Source organism: Neopelma chrysocephalum, unplaced genomic scaffold, assembly GCF_003984885.1.
Source record: "Neopelma chrysocephalum unplaced genomic scaffold, ASM398488v2 Primary Assembly neopelma1_22, whole genome shotgun sequence".
NCBI lineage: Eukaryota > Metazoa > Chordata > Aves > Passeriformes > Pipridae > Neopelma > Neopelma chrysocephalum.
The window spans coordinates 21,120,946-21,139,602 of record NW_020897689.1 but is presented as its reverse complement, the minus strand read 5'-3'; the positions used below and the strand labels follow the sequence as shown (position 1 = coordinate 21,139,602).

Sequence of the window (18,657 nt, the reverse complement as noted above, 5' to 3'; positions counted from 1 at the left end):
TGTGACATTAAAAATGCATTGCAATGAATAATATAGTAGGGCTGTGTATAAAACTAAGGCTTTTGCATTCCTTTTAAATGTTTGTTCTTTAGCAGAGATTCTCTGAGGGAAACTTATTGAAAGGATGAACAGTAATTTAATTTTTTATCATAAACATTAGTGGAAAATAAAGGACAAAAGTACTTTGCAAGGCTGAAGAAAAGGAAAGGATATTTATCACGGGAAAATACTGCATCTGGGCTGAATCTCTGGCACTGTGCATTCTTTTTCTGTTCAAAGAGTGGCAATAAGGAGATTAATATTTAGAGTCTAGAATCATTTCCTATTTATGTCATAAGCAGCAAGTACTAAAGTAACTTACCATGAAAGTGTACTTAAGAAAAGTGTACAGTCAATAGATAAAAGTAAAGCTTTTGTGAGAAATCATTTTTAAATTCTGCTAATAAATTCAGTAACTACTGGGTGTCCCCAATAATATTCTGGAGGAATGTTAAAAGTAATAACAGGTCAAATCATCAAATCATACATATCAGTATTTCTGATACAAGGAAGACCTGCACTTTTGGAAGACATCCTACGAAAATTGTTCCAGGAATTTACCAGATGTTCACAGATTTGAAATATCATGCCACATCACTGCAATTTCAGGGAGAAGAAATAAGTGCTGCTGAAAGATGAAAGATTATTGAAGTTAAGATATGTATAGAACTCTTCAGTTCAGGTACCATTTTTGATGTTCTTATTCACTCATGCACTTATTTTTCTGATATCAGTGTGAACTCATACATAACAGGGAGTAGGTGTTTTTACACTTCCAAAGGGCAGCAAAGAAAAATAAAAGCAGCAATGTTCTTTCTGCTTCCCAAAAGAAACTATCAGTTGATAAATTGAAGTCTAAAAACACGGCATCAAACCTACCAAATATTTAATTTTCTTTGCAAATACCTCATGAATTGACATCCTTTATAAAAGCCAACAGACAGCTTGGTTTCAGTAGGTCAAATGGATTTGTTGAGGCACATACTCCCATTTCATTCCTGCATCACAGGTGCTATCCAGCTTTGTTTTTTTTTTTTGCCTAAAAGGTAGATAAGCTTTTTCTTCAGGACAGTCTCAGACTGAACCCAAAGATACTTTCATATTTTACTGAGCTATGCAAAATACCCACCAATAATATTGTAGCACAGTAAATTGTCAATAAAATGTTGGAGTTTCTGGAGTATCTGTTTAAAAAAGCCCATTTGTAAAACCCATCTGTAATAGTAAATCACTAGTGACTGTTATGTATTCTATCAGTTTCTCCCAGTTCTTGTAGCTACACATCTCTTTCTCTCTCTCTCTCTCTCTCTTCCTCTCACATAACACACAGAGACAATTTTCCTGTTACAAATTGTAAGAATTGTTTTTCCTGACATCTATCCCAAAAACATGGCTATTCTCTAGCAATTTGCCAAACTTGATAATGCTAAAATAACATCTTGCACATACTATCCCAAAAATGAGAAGAGAACTGAGTTGCAGAAGAAATCCTTCATGTAGAAGCCTTGAGACAAGAATACTAGTTATGAACAAAAAATATCCTATGTGATGGGAATTTCTGTGTGAACTGCTTCCAAAACCCAAGCTAATCTACATTGAAAGTGCCATTTTCAAGCTGAATGAGCTGTTACGAAGTGTTACTGTTTCTATTTTTGTCCTTGTTATTATTCTAACCACACTTATTGTTTGGGGAGCAATGAAAATTGTATAATGTTCAAAGGTAGAAAGCATCAGTATTTAGTGCAAGCATTTTGTCACTCTTCTCACAGCAAATCACCTGTAATAGCAATGGTGTAAAAAATGACAATGGCCCCACCAAACTTGCAGCATTCTCCACTTCAGTTTACCAGGGTTGCACTAGCTGCAGGTTAAAACCAGCATGACTAAGTCAGTCAAGGAAAATGCTTTACCCTCAAGGCTTTCTGGTCCACTCCACAATATGGGGATGTCTCAGCCACTTTCAAAGGAATGGGAGATTTGTAGGGCAGACTTTACTAATTATGTGTAACCAGGAGTGATTGCAGAATTCAGAACACCAAAACTTTCCGCATAGCACATGGCAGTTATATTACTGACATTTTTTGCAACTTCCTGATATTTTGAAAATCCTCAGATTGCAATTTAGATTATTAAAACCTTGGTTTGAGAGAGCAATGGGAAAGCAAAAGTTCACGACTGCTCTTTCTCAAAAGAAGGGCTGTGTCCAAAAAAGAGGGTTTGGCTTTAAACACATTCTTGTCTAATGCAATCTAATCTAACCACCGAGTCAAAGCTTAATACAGAAAGAAGATGTTGTCCTGAAACAACTGGTATGGTTGCATGTTTTCGTGCACATGTGTGTGTTCTGTTTATGTATGTATAGATGTGGTCATGACTTGTATGGGCACAAGCCAAAAATAGTTAAAAGCACAGTGTATATTCTAATGATGTTTAGTGCCATGACACTAAGTGAAACAGCAGAAGTAGGAAATCTCATGGCAAACTTATTCTTGTGCTATAGAACAGAAAAAGTCCTCTGGCAAGAAGAAACCCAAGAAAAGAAACAGTTATACAGTTTGTATTCTTTCTTAAGATGAAAAGTGAAATCAATTTGGGAAGTAAAAATACAGGTCACAGGAAGAACAGAAAAGGAACAAAGAGACAGAAGGAGTAGTTGCATAGAGAAATGTCAGGTAAGCCTATTTGGTGAAAGCACTTGAAAGCACTTTGAAAAATAACAATGGTCTCCAAGGATTTCTGATGGAGCAGTCTCACGTTCTGTAATTTGCACTGAAGGCTCTCACATACAAGCAGCATCTTGAAATGTCACCTTTTCTCATCTCTAATCTCTCCAGTGGATGTCCAGCTAAGCACCTGGGGATCTCACGGCAACTAAGCTGTTAAACTTTTAGCACCTGAAAGAGTAAACCTTGTCACCCTGAACAGGATTTTCTTCATGGGAATCTAGTACTATGAATTGAAGTCAGGACTTTTCTGCTATTATCATCCAGAATGTAAAACCCAAGTGTTAATATTCTGTAATGAAGACATGCAGAAAGGGAAGTAAATACCTCCAGAAAAGTTAAGGAGCATAGGCAGGTAGTGTTGTTGGTCCAGAACTTGTGAATTGTCTCACGTCTAACATTATGACCTTGGGTAAGCAGCCTGACTTGCCTGCATTTCAGTTTTGTCTTCTCTAAATTAGTGCACTTTAGTGCCAAAGAGAGTTTAAGACATGTAATCAATACATACACACAGTTTTGAGATTATTACATTTTGCAGGTACTAATTTTGATATTTGATATTCTAAGCTATTGTTTGATTTTTCTCCTTTGGTACATGCTGGTGACTTCTCTGTACATTTAAAATCCTGAACAGTTCACACAGCCAAAATAGATCAGGACTCTTGGAGATAACCGAACTGTGAGGCCAATATGGAAAAAGGCTACAGAGTTGCGAAAAGCAATGTATGGAAGAGATAGGTAATAATTGATTATTCCTTATGCCTCATAAAACAACTAGAGACGCATTGCTCCCAACCCTTCCCCAAGAGTCCTTTCACCAGGGATTAAGTGTAAAAAGAAGAATAAGGTGTCATCCCATGAAATGGTGGAATACAATCAATTACTGTAACATGCTTTGAAAGTTAAAGATAGTAAAGAATTTGAAGAGGAATTGTATTCAAGAGGGGCAGGAACTATAAAGCAGACAATCGTTTGCCTAGACATGGCATAAACTGCTGACTGCCTCAAAATGAGATCATCCTGTCAGGAGAAAGACTGCCCTACACTTAGGTTCTTTCTTACACTTTTTTTGCTATGCCCCTGCCAGGTGGACATGTGATCCTTTGCAAGGTGACCCTTGGCTCTGATCTAGTTTAGCCATTCTTATATTCCCACACTGAAGGTTTAGCTCCCACTGGAAATGAGAACAATAACACTTTGCCTCTTTCACCTTTGTAGTGGAAGGAAGAAAAAATGATGGCAAGAAAGGACATGACTGCTTGTATTGCAGTCCTCAAGCCAGTTCAGTAATGCTTCTGGGAAAGCAAAAATGGGATGCAAGATGAATGAGAGACTGGTGCAGAAGAGGAGAGAGACTGCAGACCTGTCCCTACAGACTCTGCATGCGTGAGGTGGAAGTAAGCAGTTACTGCACAACTGGACTCATCATGTGGGTAACCTGTCATCCAAGAATCCAAATTACAGTTTAGCCCTTTAATAAGGTCCTAATACCCTGTGGACAAAATGCAACACTCTTTGAGTTCATTTAGTCACATGGAAAAACAATACTGTAATCCCTGGTGGATATAATAATCTCAGAGCAGTTCACTAAATGTGAACTTGGCATGTTCTACGATTTTGTGATTTCTATTCAAGTTAGGTCTAGAGAACAGGAGAAAAAGAAATACCACTGCAGTGGGAATTCTGACTAAGGCTATCACTAGAAATACTAACAGTCTTCTAGTTCTGATCACAAGTGTTATTTTTCTACATAATGAGGAGAGCATGAGGGAGGAAAATCATAATGCAGGTTCTTGTTCTATTCTTTTTTTTTTTTTTTGAGCACGGGCCTGATTTCTGCAATGTCTCACAAGTACTAGAGGCACTAAATATTTTTAATAGAACTCAGAACTTTCCTGCAGAAGAAAGATTTTTCCCATACAATGTCTACATTGAATGGAAATATTTAAAAGACTAGGAATACCTGGATAATAAATATCTGAATCTTTTTCTTACTTAATCTATAACACCCTTTTTCTGACTTCCCCAAATGATATTTTGATGGGTTTTGTTTAGGTTTTTTTGGGGGGGTTGGGTTTATTTAACAGTTCATGCTATGCTTTAATGCTGCTAGCAAAACTTTCTGTATTGCATTACACCTCTTATTTTCTCCGTCTGTTTTCTCTGATTTACATTAAAAGGGGGAGAGCAACATGGTTAAACTGTTTGGTAGGTCACTGTTAAGCAGTAAAGTAACTGAATTCAAATACTGGAATAAGTTCCAGATGGCTGCTTCTTCGAAGTTCAGCAAAGAATGGCTGCAGTGGCGGCGGATTGATCATCCCTTTGCTAGAAGGACGCGGCACTACGTTGTTGCTGATCAACAGCGCCACTTTCTGCTGAAAGAAAATCATGACATCTCGGGGAGAGGCAATCTGGTAAACTGATTTCAGTGACTTGATGCAAATCAAAAACCTGCCTCCTCGGTAGCTGGCTGGCTGTACAAGAAGCTTCTTCATCAAAATATGCAAAGTGCATTCCACAAATGTTGCAGTCTGATAATCAGGCCTGATGCTTACATGGAAATGGAAAAATGCATGTTTGCTTTAGAGTTTTGTTCAAACAATTTCATTCTTACTTCCCCACCAGCATCACCATCATCTTGACCGTTCGTGCATCACAACCTTATGTCTGTAGTCTAATGGATGATGTAAATGCTGTGATTTATACATAAAATAAAATCTTGGGAAGACTGCATTATTTCATGTCATTGCCTATTTCAACAAATCCACATAAGAGTTCATGAAGATTCTTCACGGAAACAGACAATTTAAAAATATTTCTGTATATAATCCAGTGGGTATTGATAACTACTGAAGCTCACAAACTATCTAGCATGACAGCCAGAGAAGTCACTGTCTTTACTGCCTGGTTATGTTTAGGCAAAAAAAAAAAAAAAATATGCTAAATTTATATTTTAGGTATTCTTCATAACTATTTCTGACATCAACTCTTCACACTTTTACTGGCAGCAAATTAAACGGTACAGAAATCTCATGTACCCAGGAAAACTGCAGAAACTGCTTTTTAAATGTTGTTATTACTATCATACATTTAAGTATCTCCAAAGTAAGGAAACAAGGAGAAAATAATGCCACTCTTACGTATCTATATTATATATAGATACATACATATGTATATGTAGCTGAATGTTGAACAAGGCTTCAAAAATATGTTGCAGACAGAGAAAGATGAAAATAAATATTGTTTATTTGAAAATGTTTCTTAAAATCTCTGAAATTAATATAGCACAATAGTGACATATGCATGAGACTGAAGGATCATGACTAAACTTCAGAGTCAAAGGCTTCACTGTATTTTCTGAAGCAGGAAAGTTCAAAGAAAATTGTAATCTGGTAACCAGCAAGCAAGACTTTCCACTGGCAATGTTGTTCATACCTTCATATTGAAATTCAGTCATAAAACTGAATGCATAAAATGCATAAAATGTACAAAACATGCATTTCTCTGGTAGAGGCATTAGGGTACATTGAATGACTTTTTTTTTTTTTTTAAATCTGTCACACACTGTGTTCAGCCCTCATGGTAAATTCTCTAGAATAAAGTGGGTAATGCTACTGTTTCTTGGCTCTCCCCTTACATTAACTGAAGTATTTGTTACACTCATTGCCATTTTCTCTTTCCTGGCTTTCAAGAGCAGTATTAATAGAAGTGGAAGTGTATTATCTTATCAGGACTTTATATTTTCAAATATCCAGGATACTCTCATGTTGTCTGCTTCCTACATAAAAACTGACTTGAAAAAGAGAGTTTTTCCCCACAATCGATATCTGTACAAGTGTTATCCAGCACAAACATCTATAGTCTAGACATTAAAGCAAACCTTTCAGCAGCGCATCCTGATTTCTGCTGTGTAACATGACCGTGGCAGTTTATTAAAGAATCTCTTTCGGTCTCCAAATTGATGCTTTGCAGCATGAATCCCAGACTTTGGAGGCTCTCTTCCCTGCAAGAAAAGGCATGTGGTGAAGGATCAAGCAAGTAAGAGATCTGGATTGGGATAGAAGAATGTGCCTCAAAACTGCTAATGATTATCTAACAGGATCTGTAATCAGGTGCTGCAAAGGAGACCCCACAAACCCACTGAAGTGAGGGATGAGTAATAACCATCCCCAGTAAAAAAATGTAAAAAGAAAGGCAGCCTTGCAAACTTTTCTTATAGACTTTTGCTCTTAGGGAAAAACAAAGTGTATGAAAGTCCAGTAACAAAAGCAAATACCATCTTCCCTGGGTGAAGCCAACTAAAGCCCTACCCACCAGCAAAGCCTCTCCTTACAGGGTTCCAGAGGTTTTCTTTTACAACTGAATTTGGCTCTTTTAGCTGTAATGTCTTCCCACACATCAGTACCTGCCACCTTCACCAAAGCACACAAAGGAGATGAGGGACTTAATACTTAATCCTGCCACAATTTTCAGAGCTGTAGGAAGGAGGTGAGTGGGGAACAAGCTGTCTTGAAATTACTGTTTAAGAGAGCAAAAGCTCTCCTAGTACATTTTCAGGGATTTTCCAGTTGTTTGCAGGCTATGTTGTGTTTTGCTCCACACACAAAATAATAGTATGATTTCTGGTCATTCCAGGATTTTTTACATAACAAAGCATAGCAGAATCTGGTGTCTACTCATTATTTGCAGTGCCATTTAAGTGCATGGCAAAGACATGCAAGTGAACTATATAGTATTTTCTTTGCAAGGACAGAAGAGCTAAAGATGGTGATTACAAATCACTCTGGGGCATGCCTATAAACTCCAAGTAATCCATTGAAGGGAGATAATGCTAACATATAATGGGAGCAAGGAGATCAGTAATCCCTTTTCTCTGTAATACTAGGAAACATCAATATGCATGGCTCTGCTAATATAAAGTGTGTTGTTTAGAAAGTCAGAACAAGGCACAAAAAGAACAAGATTAGAAACCCACGAAAGCGTGTCCTGTGCACCAATTGGATGGAAAATGCTTTTATGCTGCAGCCGAGCAGCAAAAATCCAGAGACTTGTTTCATTACTATCAAACTTGAATGTCAAAATCAGAATTTCCATCATTTTGGAGCTAATTCTTACCAGAAATCATGGCTTTACTAGCACATACAGTAGCCTTTGCTTCTTGGAGTTTCACAGGCTGTTTTTCCTACTAATAATTAAAGTCTAGGATGTTACAAAAGCCTGCTAAAAATCTCTTATCTCCTAAGAAAACTGTTCTTCCTACCAGCCCTCTAATCTCCCAAACAAAATACTGCTGCACAAAATACTTGGAGGTGGCTTGCAACAGGGTAAACATCTCCACCCTTGGGCTGGCATAGGCCTGTAGGAGCTTTGGCTGAGAAGCAGGTGATAGCTCTTTTGAGCCCAAATCCACAGTTTTGACATCTGTAACCTAGCACAGTTGTGCAAAAGGCTTCTGTTCATGCAGAATTTCAACACTTTCTAAGGATGAATTCAGACATTTATTTTTTTCTCTCCTCTCTTGCTGGCCTAACTGGATATTATATCTGTTAATGCCCTCTAAGCCTCTTTTTAGTCTGCTAAGTGTCATATGCATTTTCTGTGTCCCCACATTGTTTTTCTGTTCACGTGTATTTGCTGGCACTTTTAATGCCCTTCTTATGTTCAAATTTCCAGCTTCCTTGCTCTGATACTTGATGAATAGTGTTATATTCTTCTTTTACAGAGGGGGAAAGTGTGTCAGTATAGATCCATGAACCATGTGGGAAAATAAGTTTTTATTTGTTTAAGTTCAGCACTTAACAGGAGTCAAGTAGTGTGGAGTTAGGGGAAATTCACATCTTGAAGTGTGGATTGAGTCTGTAAAACCATTAAAATTTATTTTCCGCTGGAGAATTGAGAGGTTGAGCCATTAACTTAGTGAATTTGCAGAAGTTTCCCAGAAGCTTAGTCAAATCTAGTGTTTGTGTCATGTTAAATCTACTTATTACCCTAATAGCATAAATGACCACTCATGCAATGGAGAGTGATAAGATTTTCCTAACAGTGCCTCTGAAAACTCAGGGTCACTTTGAAACTACCTAACCTAGAGAAACAACTGTATTAAAACAATATGAGTTTTCTGAAGCTTGTATTCTCTTAGGGACTTTTCCAGTTATTTGGGTTTATGCGTAAACAGACAGACAATCCATAACAACCTTTCAGTGGTAAACACAGGGATGACTCCAGGAGTTTGGCTTTCTGTGGTGTGTGTGCTTTTGCTTTTGTTTTGTTTAACAAGACAATAATAATGAACATAACAGGCATCCTAAAGGACAGTGATGATGAGCATGGAAACTCTAGTTTTCCTATAAATATTTTAAATATTTAAAAAATGAACAAGTCTTTAGAATGTTGATTTATTTTTGTTACCTTTTTTTGGGGTGTCTAGGCACTATACTCACTTCCTATGAAAATTCAAAAACAATCTACTAGTTGTTTCATATTCCACTGGTTGAATGAGATGAGTACAATCCAATGAATGTTGTGTATCACCAGGGACCCCTCTCTCAGTGACCTCCAAAGCAGCACCAGCAAAATACAGGAAAAGTTCTGCACACAATTAGCTATATTGAGGAGGTAAAAGACTGTTCCAAATTGAAGAAGTTATACAGTTCTTCACATTCAAGTGCTTCAAACTAGAGATCTGAGAGAAACAAAAGGAGTCTACATGCTCAGTCAACGCATTTCTGAACTGAAATACTTGCTTTAGAACTTGTAACACAGATATTTTTTGTTCTAGGACAAGGGAATGTGAGAAAAGTTTAGAAAATGCTTCATCTCATTCAATCCATAGAAATCACACCTTAAATCAAGGTCTTGTGAAGACAGTAGGAGTCTTTTTTTTTTCTCATCTAAAGGACTTGAAACTGTAACCAGACTCTTCGCAAATTTCTCTGAGAACAGGGCTGTAGGCCAATTGTTTGTCTGAAGATCCCATTTGTAAAAGAGTGGTCAAAAAGAATTATATACTTTTAAAAATGACCTTTTTTTAAGCCTATGTGTCAAAGTTAATTTTTAATCTTTTAAAGACCCAATATGTAGCTTTGCATTACAGCATCTTTGATAATCTGAGTACAAGATGCAGAATGCTTGTCTAAAATTGTCTAAAAGTGTATGCATCAGAAACCACTCAGGTTGCTAGGGTATTTCAATTACATTTATTTTGAAGTAATTATTTCTTTTCTATAGTAATGCAGAGTGCATAATTGTACTTTTGCATCCAACTGTGGCTTAATGGCAGCAATACGTGCTGGTAGTAAAAAAGGAAAGAGAATTTATTGATGGAGTAGAAGGTATTTGCTATGTTGTACCTCCCTCAGCATTTTTCTCAGCAAGGTAGAATTAATGGGGGATTGCATGACCTCTAAATGTGCCTGAACTCCACTGCATTCTGAAAGGATCATTGTCCAGAAGACTGTTTAAGATAATTTCCTTAAAAGGCCATTGGCAAGTGCCTAAAACCTCTATTGATCCTGGTCCAGCAGGAAATAACTTCCCAATCTGAGCAACTAAAGAATTGCAAACTTCTTAGCTGTACATGTGCCCCAAACTGCTCGGAAGTAAGAAAAGCAGAGAAAATGTTTCCTGCTAAATACAGGGAAAACAAATTCTTGATGATCACAAATATCAGCAAAATGCTTGACAGAATGAAAATGCACCTTTAAATTGATGGTGGTTGAGAGCATTTAGCCCATCAAGAACATCTTACAAGTTCATTTATTGCATATGTTTTGATAAGAAAAAGAAGAGAAAATTACTTAGGCTATTAAAAGATTATCCAGCAGGAGGAGGTGAGACAGTCAGTTAAAGAAGATTCTCAAACACAAAGGAGAGAGGAAATGAGTTATTTAGAAAAGAGGTATTTATACCTGCTGGGGATCTGTCCATAAGGATTATTTAGACTTGGAAAGCAGTGAACCCCAGTGTACAGAGAGGAATTAATTTTTTTTAAAAGACATCTCTTATACTTTGGGCATGTCTGACTGATGTATAATCATAAATAAATTTAGGAATGTAACTGCAATGTTAGAAATTGAAGTCCAAGATTTTTGCTTCATTGACATATTCAACAGTCCCATTCAGCTGATATGTAAGCATGGGTGTTATATACACCATGGTATAGAACCTTTCAAGTTTTGGTGCCTCCATCAGCCTCTTAGCTACCACCTAAGCATATCTTGCATGACTCTGTAGTCACCTGCACCCATAGCAGGAACAACTCCTTCTGGCATGAGCAGAAGTACCTCTCTCTGTGTCCACCACATCCAGCTGCACAGTGATGGAGGCACTTTTTTGAGTAAATAGCCTCTCACCACAGGATATGAATCAGTTGCAACCCCAACACATCAGAGGCAACTGCATCTGATCCCATTCAGCTGTCCAGGGTGCTGTAAGTATCCATCAGCAGAGCTGGTTTCTTGACTCTACCCTTATTCTTTATCTCAAAGACTGTACAGTTGGGATCATATCAGAAGACACTTCACCCACCCTAGCATATTCCCCCGGGCTGATGTTTTAGGCAGACTGGGAGACACCAGTTCAGATTGGACAGACTGGATGTGGGAAAATATGTTTCCATTTCCGAAGAGGTTTATACACTGAATATTGTGTATAAGCAAGTGCAAGTGTCCTTCCTTGGTGATGGAGAAGCATCAGCATCTCTTATCCGTTAAGTCATTTCACTTCTCTGTTTTGAATTGTTCTGTTTCTTTCCCCCTCCAAAACAAACTTTCCTAGTAGGAACTGTTCCTAAAGAGTGTGCAAGAGCCAACTAGTTTGTAACACTTTGTCTCAAAGCCCAGGATTGATTCTGAGCCTATTTTTCAGCTGTGTAGGCATAACCTTACCAATTAGTCTGACTGGGCTGCTCTGGGTTCTGCTCAGCAGCAAACTGCATACAAACAAGGAATTGAAGCCCATAAGTCATTTAGTAACCAAATGATCATCAAAAGCATGCTGTTCTCACTAATTGACAGTGTTATAGTAACTTCCAAATACTGAAAAGCTATCCAGTGTTCAGGTTTGGGGGGAAGAATGATGTTAGTGTTGATGGATCATGAAAAATCAGATCTTACAATCACATTATTTCAGTTACAATGATTTCTCTCATCTATATTATGTGCTTTTGGACTAAGATACAGCCTTTGGACCAGACATGGTTTCCTGTAATGACTTCAGACATAAATTTTAGTGGATTATCTCATTAGAGTTAACAAGAGACAGAGCCTACAGACTCCTTGCTTCCTTGTAGGACTAATGTCTATTATTCATAAACATTTCCATTTTCCTTTCAATAAAGACAGAACATTTTTTTTCTCTAATGATATCAGTAACAAGTCTCTGAAAAACTGACTCAGAGTCAGCGTTCCTAATGCATAAAATAGTTGATGGTTTATGACCATTTTTAAATTTAGCTTACAACTTTGACAGAAGTAAGATGTGCAACAAAATAAAACATACAAGAAGTAATTATTAAATAAATGGAAAAAAAATCCAAGGGCTTTATGATAGCAAGAAACATGGTTACTAAAAGTGAAAAATATGACTGTAATATTTATAGTTTAAAAACAGAATTCTGAACCTAAAACTACTTCAAATTAAAATGGATTAATTTTTGAATCTTCAGATGTGTCCCTATTGTTTTGATTCCATTTGAATACCATCAGATCTTCTAGCTGTAGTTCAAGTACAGCCAGATAATTTGCAAAACCTTGTTTTTTGGCCAAAAATATAAAAAATTCTGCACAAGTGTGTCCTCTGCTAAGAGACGCCTAAAACACATACTAAAGATATACTAAAATACACACTAATAGTCGATGTATTCATTATTTATATAAGGTAAAGCAAATTCAACTGCTGGGAATACACCTAGGAAGTTGGAGAGTTAGTTCAAGCTCCTGCTTCAAAGAACAATTAATTATTTATACAAAGTGAAAACAGGCTTGAGAGAGGCTGGAATAATCTGTTGCCATAATATCCAATAAACTGAGAGGGCTATCTCTTGGGAAGTGGAACATAATTTCAGAATGTACACATGTTAACTGTTTGGGATATCTTCTTGAATCATATTACCGCACACAAAATCTCATGAAAAACACCTTTTAAGACTTTAGTGTTGTCTATTCCAAACCTAATCCTCTATTTGGCTGGAATTTCAAACCAAACATCTAAAATAAACCAAACAAGCATGCAAATGCTTCCCCTTGGCTCCTAATGGTGACTCATTAACAAGTGGCTAGAAATGTTGGCATGGCTTGTATCCCTAGGAACTACAGATGCATTTTTAAAGGTGTTTAGGCACCTAAAGATGCAGATAGGAAGCTGGCAAACTTTTAACCATTAAGCACTGCTTTGCTTCTTTAGGTGCCTAAATACCCTGAAAAGCTTGGCCCAGAGAGCCATTCTGAAGGCTCAGTGAGTCACAGACCAAGGTTTTTCTGCTAGTTTTATTTATCGTCTTGGACACAACCTATATCCTCTTCCAGCTAACCTGATTCATTTATTTGAAATGCTTTACGGATTTTTGCATGCATTACATGTATGACTAGCAGTAACAGCTTTATACACATCATGGGTTTATATTAGTAACCCTTGAGCCATCTGTAATTCCTGAAGACCAGAAATATCAGGTGCTTTTCACATACAGTGACTCAAAATGGAGATTCATTTCTATTTGGCTCATAATCCTGGGTTATGCTGCTTGGAATAATACAGTTTATAAGCAACTTCTGAGATATCCCTTCTTGGATAAGAAATCCCAGAAAAACATCAGTTTGCTCCTTATCTCATGTAATGTTTTCAAATGCATGGCCCTTCTCATACTAAGACAAGTACCAAAAATAAAATATCAACAGAGTTATTAAACCTAGAACAGAGAAAACTTGGAATGGAAAAATCAGGAGGGTACCTTTTTTTTTTTTTAATGTATTTGACATCCAAAAGAAGAAACTAACCTTGTAAGAAAATGATCTTTAGGTAGAAAGTAGTATGTTAAAAAGCCTGATATGACTTACAACTTAAACTCAGGATAATATGCTCTTGGTTTTTGTTTTACCTTCTCCTTTCCAGCTTTGTTCTTATTCTGTGGAAACCAGCACAGTTTCAGTCACGTCTGATGAAAACCCAGAGGTTCAAGAGTTTTCTATATGAAATTTAACATGGATATTTTGAACTTTATTTCTTTCCAATGCCCTTTTCCCTTCCACCAATAGCAATTCTCTTTTGTATCTTTTCAGTGTGTTGGGTACTGAAGAAACGATGGCCATATCTAGCACTAATGAAACAACAAATCACATTTTACTGGACTGCTCTACTTCACAGAGGACCTCTTAATAAAAATGAACCACAGTTTATAATGTTATGACAGATCAAACATTAACATCTCTCTCTGCAGATTAAACATCACTTTCAGTGCATGTCACTTCACTTTCCCCTAAGGTTTACTAGCTTTCGGTACTGATCATGATTGATGTCTTGTTTATATGCAACATTAAACCTGTACTTTTGCCTGTTTCTGGTAAATGAAACCCATTTCTGTTCCAAATGGTAAAACTTATGTCAGTGTTTTACCTTATACACACCATCACTCCTTTCACAGACCTAATGCTACGTATAAAAACCTTGCTTTCTTTCATCTCTGGACTGCCTAAACCGCAATCAATTTGTAGGCAAAATTCAATGGAATTAACAGTAATTTGAAGCTATGGCAGATGATGGCCTACATTAATAGTCCAATTAAACCTTTAAACGTCTTTGAGCACTCAAGGCACATATGCTTCTTCTTTTACATTCTCTGAGCTACTCTATTTGCCATATACAGCCGAAAAATTCCTTAAATGCTTCATTAATTTTCAACCTTCACATATTGTCACAATCCTTTGCATTTAATTTCTCTGTTGTCTCAGAGGTGGAATCAACTAGCATTTGTAAGGGGGGGGAATATATAAAAGTGTCTTTCTTTGTAAAAAATAATGCTTTTCAGTGGGATCATGCTCCAAGGGTGATTTTATCTTGAAGGCTGAAAACTGATATTTTTGTACACCAGGTGACTGCCATGAGCAACCAGTTCTGGCAGACTTGTCAATTAATCTAGTTGTTGAAATGGTAGGTGATGCTGGATTTCACATCAGGTGTGAGATCACCATTACTGGCTTGGTTCCATATAAAGAACCTGGCTGGGTACAGCTGTGTTGGAAGGCTACTCCTGTCTTTGCAGATAGTGCAATGAAACCCACAGTGAAAGTTATGCTGTGCTTGCAGAAGCATGCCTGTGGAGGCAATGAGGACAAACAATCATATCATAAGACTTGAAAAGTTATGCTAGAGAATAAAGTTCTCCTTTACTTATGCAAACCACAGCATTCTCCACAAAAGACGCTCAGAGAGACCCATCCTGGAATACTCAATTACCTTGTCATCCTTCTTCTATAAGGAGAAATTCAGTTCCAAAGTGTCAGAGAATGGATGTGAATCTGTATAATTTATATCCTAAAAAAATAGACCAGTGGATTAATCAATCAAATCTGGGGAAATTTGTCTAGTTTTTTTTGATTTTGTTTGGTTTCGTGACCAATGAGTCAGCTAGACTTAGATAACAAACTTCAAGATGGGATTTATTAACATAAATCCAAAGATCTAAGTCTCCAGACCATGCTTAAAGCAGTATCAGATGAGCTGTGTTGGAAGTCATCACCCCAGCTGCCTAAGTCAGTCTTTTCTTAGAAAGTATCAGATTGATGGCAGACAAAATAGATATAACTTCTATCCTAATTTTTGCTGCATCAACCCAACATCAGAGATATCTGCACAGAAATGTGAGATTTTCTGTATATAGTTTGTGGCTGATGTTTGTCTCACAACTGACTTATAGAGAGCAGTCAGGTGATAAACCTCACCTCTACTTTGAATTTTCTGCTGAGTTTTGTAGTTCTGTGTAGGGTACTTTTTATTTTTTGTTTGAACATCACATATAGAGAAAATCTCTCCATGAATTTTAGGATGCCCTATAGGATGAGTTTGGCTTTCTAGTAAGCTGTGTTGTACCTAAAAACTATGCATAACATATCTGGCCTTCCTTTGTTCCATAGTAAATGACTACACAGGATGTCTTGATTTATCTTCTTTAAACATTCATTATTGGGCATAATTGCCATATCTCTTATTTTCATTCCCCTGAGCAACACATTTTAATCTCATACCATATGGAAGTTATTGCAAACCATCAACAGCAAAGGAAAACCTGAGGTAGATTTGCATTGAGATAAAATGCATCTGCTCTAAAATTACTGGAGTTATTTCACTGCAGAATGAAATAATTCTGGATTATGTCAAGAGCATCAGCGTTTTAGACCAAACAAGAAGACATTTTCAGTCCCCTCTGTGTAAAGATATTGATCAGATAATGACCACGTTTAGTGATGGCTTGCCTAGGATGTTCCTTAGTTTTGTGCACTGAATTTTGACAGAGCAAAATACGTCTCTGTCAAACTGCAAACTCTGTTATTTTTCAGGGTGTCATTTTGTTTTATATTTTGAATTCATATCTTATTACTCCAAAGTGTTCAAAATACCTGCTCTCCTGAGGTCCAACAGGCTTAATACATCATTAAATTACAACCAGTGTCCTGATTTTGGCTGGGATAGAGTTCTGGGACTGGTAGTTCTAAACTCTGGCAAGAATTCTGGAAAAATTACTATCATGGTTAAACCCCAGCCAGCAACTAAGTACCAAGGAGCTGTTCCCTCACTACCTCCTAACCCTGCTGGTGGGATGAGGAGGAGAATTGGAAAAGATAAAGCTTGCAGGTTGAGATAAGCACAGTTTAATAATTAAAGTAAAATATAGTAACAATAACAATAACAACAATAATAATAATAAAGATATTATTAAAACTCAAGAGAACAAGTTATGCACCATACAATTGCTCACTACCTGCTGACTGATGCCCAGCCCATCCCTCAGCAGTGATCCACGGCTCCCATCCAACCACTTCCAGTTTATATCCTGAGCATGATGCTCTATGTTATGGAATACCCCTTTGGCCAGTTCAGGTTAGTTGTCTTGGCTGTGCTCCTTCACAGTCTCTTGTGCACCTGCTCTCTGGCAGAGCATGGAAAACTGAAAAGTCCTTGACTTAGGCTACACACTACTTAGCAACAACCAAAATATCACTGTTTTATCAACATTACTCCCATACTCAATCCAAAACACAGCACTGTACTAGATACTAAGAAGAAAATTAACTTTATCCCAGTCCAAACCAGGACACACAGTAAAGCCCTTGGCACTACGTTCTAAGGTTATTGGCTCTACCTTACTGGTCTGCATGCCCAAGGTACAATGTGTATTCTGAAAAAAAGAGTTGACCAGAGTAAGCAGTGTGAAGAAGATGGCAATAATCTCTTATTATCTTTGAGTGTCCTGTGCACATGGAACTAGAAGTAAAATAGAAGAAATGAGAACCTGGACAGAAATTCTGGCTGACTTTGGACTCGCAGTAGATATGAGATCAAACTAAATTAAACAGTCCCCTAAACTTAGTTTTCAAAAATCTGCAGTACCACGTCCTTGAAATACTATGGCTGCCCTTGTGCTAAGCTCAGTTTCATCACTTATTTTAATTCACTGTGAAGTAGCTGAAATCCACAGGTCTATAAAATATTGACTTTGTTTACTTCTGGAGAGCTGTGTAGGAATTCTTGAGCTAGGTACCAAGGCAATTAGTATATCCAATAACCCTTTAGTTAGATTAAAGGGTACAGCTATTATATGTCAAATACCTATTAATAACTGAAAAATCTGTCTTAAGGTTTCCTAAGTATGTAAAATCTATTTATTTGCCACATAGTTGATTTAAAATTAGTTCTAAAGGAATATACTGTTCAATAGAATACTTACATATATTACTATGGCTCTAAAAATTCTAAATCTAACCTGAAAAACCTTAAATCATTTCTCAGTTTGTTGTCTGAGCCAAGGACATATTTCAGATGTAGGAGATTTTCAGATCTAGGAGACCCATCTCAGGAGACCCATCTCCTGTTGTCATGTATGGCAAAATGACGTAGGAAAGAGGTAAACTTCAGCTCACTGCTAGGAAGCAGTTTTGAGACAAGTTGCTTTATTGACATTGTTCAGTGTAGTACTTGCCAGATTTTTTCATCTGAGTTTCTGCCTTCTTAAGTCTGAGGGCTATTGAAGCTATACCCTTTCTTCCAGCACAAAACCAAACCACTAACCTACAAACTATTCTGTTTAGAACATTTTCTTCCCAAAAAGGGGTTGCATAGCACTGAAAGATCTCTTTTCCTTTACTAGCAAAATCCAGGCATTTGAGCAATTCAGCTCAATGTCTAGAATGAATTACACCAAATTCTACTTCAGCTGCATTTTCATCAGTGAGGTCTTTTAGTGGCATGTAGGTAACATGCCAAATGCTGGATCATGACTCTGGAATACGGAGAATGTTAGTATTTATAAAGGCTGACAAACACCCTTACACTTTGCCTTATTTATAAATGAAGTCCCTATTGCCAGTACGTGATAGCTACTTTCTTATTCTGTGATTGCATAAGTACAAAGTGTATATTTGCATACCTATCAGACCCATGATGATTTTTATCACAAAAAAGCTGTTGAGAAAAGGTTGGGTTTTTTACCAAACGCCTCAGAATTAACCTGATATCTGTTAATGTCATCCAGTGAAAAGTTTACAGTGACAAACACTGTATTCAGGATCTTTACTGTATTTAAATGAGCATTTTGAGAGTATAAGTTGTGTTGTTTCTTTTAAGAGCTCAGTAACTGAAAAGATGTTCCCTGCATCTCCCTGAAAATTACATCCAGTAATGAACT

General features: G+C 37.0%; 1 long non-coding RNA gene across 2 annotated transcripts; it reads left to right on the top strand.

Annotated features, from left to right (window-relative positions):
- The first annotated feature begins 657 nt into the window (after positions 1-657).
- Positions 658-5,631, top strand: LOC113963552. 2 transcript variants are annotated; one of them, XR_003532857.1, is made up of 3 exons: positions 658-3,099; positions 3,397-3,500; positions 3,981-5,631. It is a non-coding gene; the product is annotated as an uncharacterized LOC113963552 (long non-coding RNA). The 2 variants fall into 2 exon arrangements; XR_003532858.1 differs by having other exon boundaries at positions 658-3,500; positions 3,981-4,195; positions 5,021-5,631.
- Positions 5,632-18,657: the final 13,026 nt, after the last annotated feature.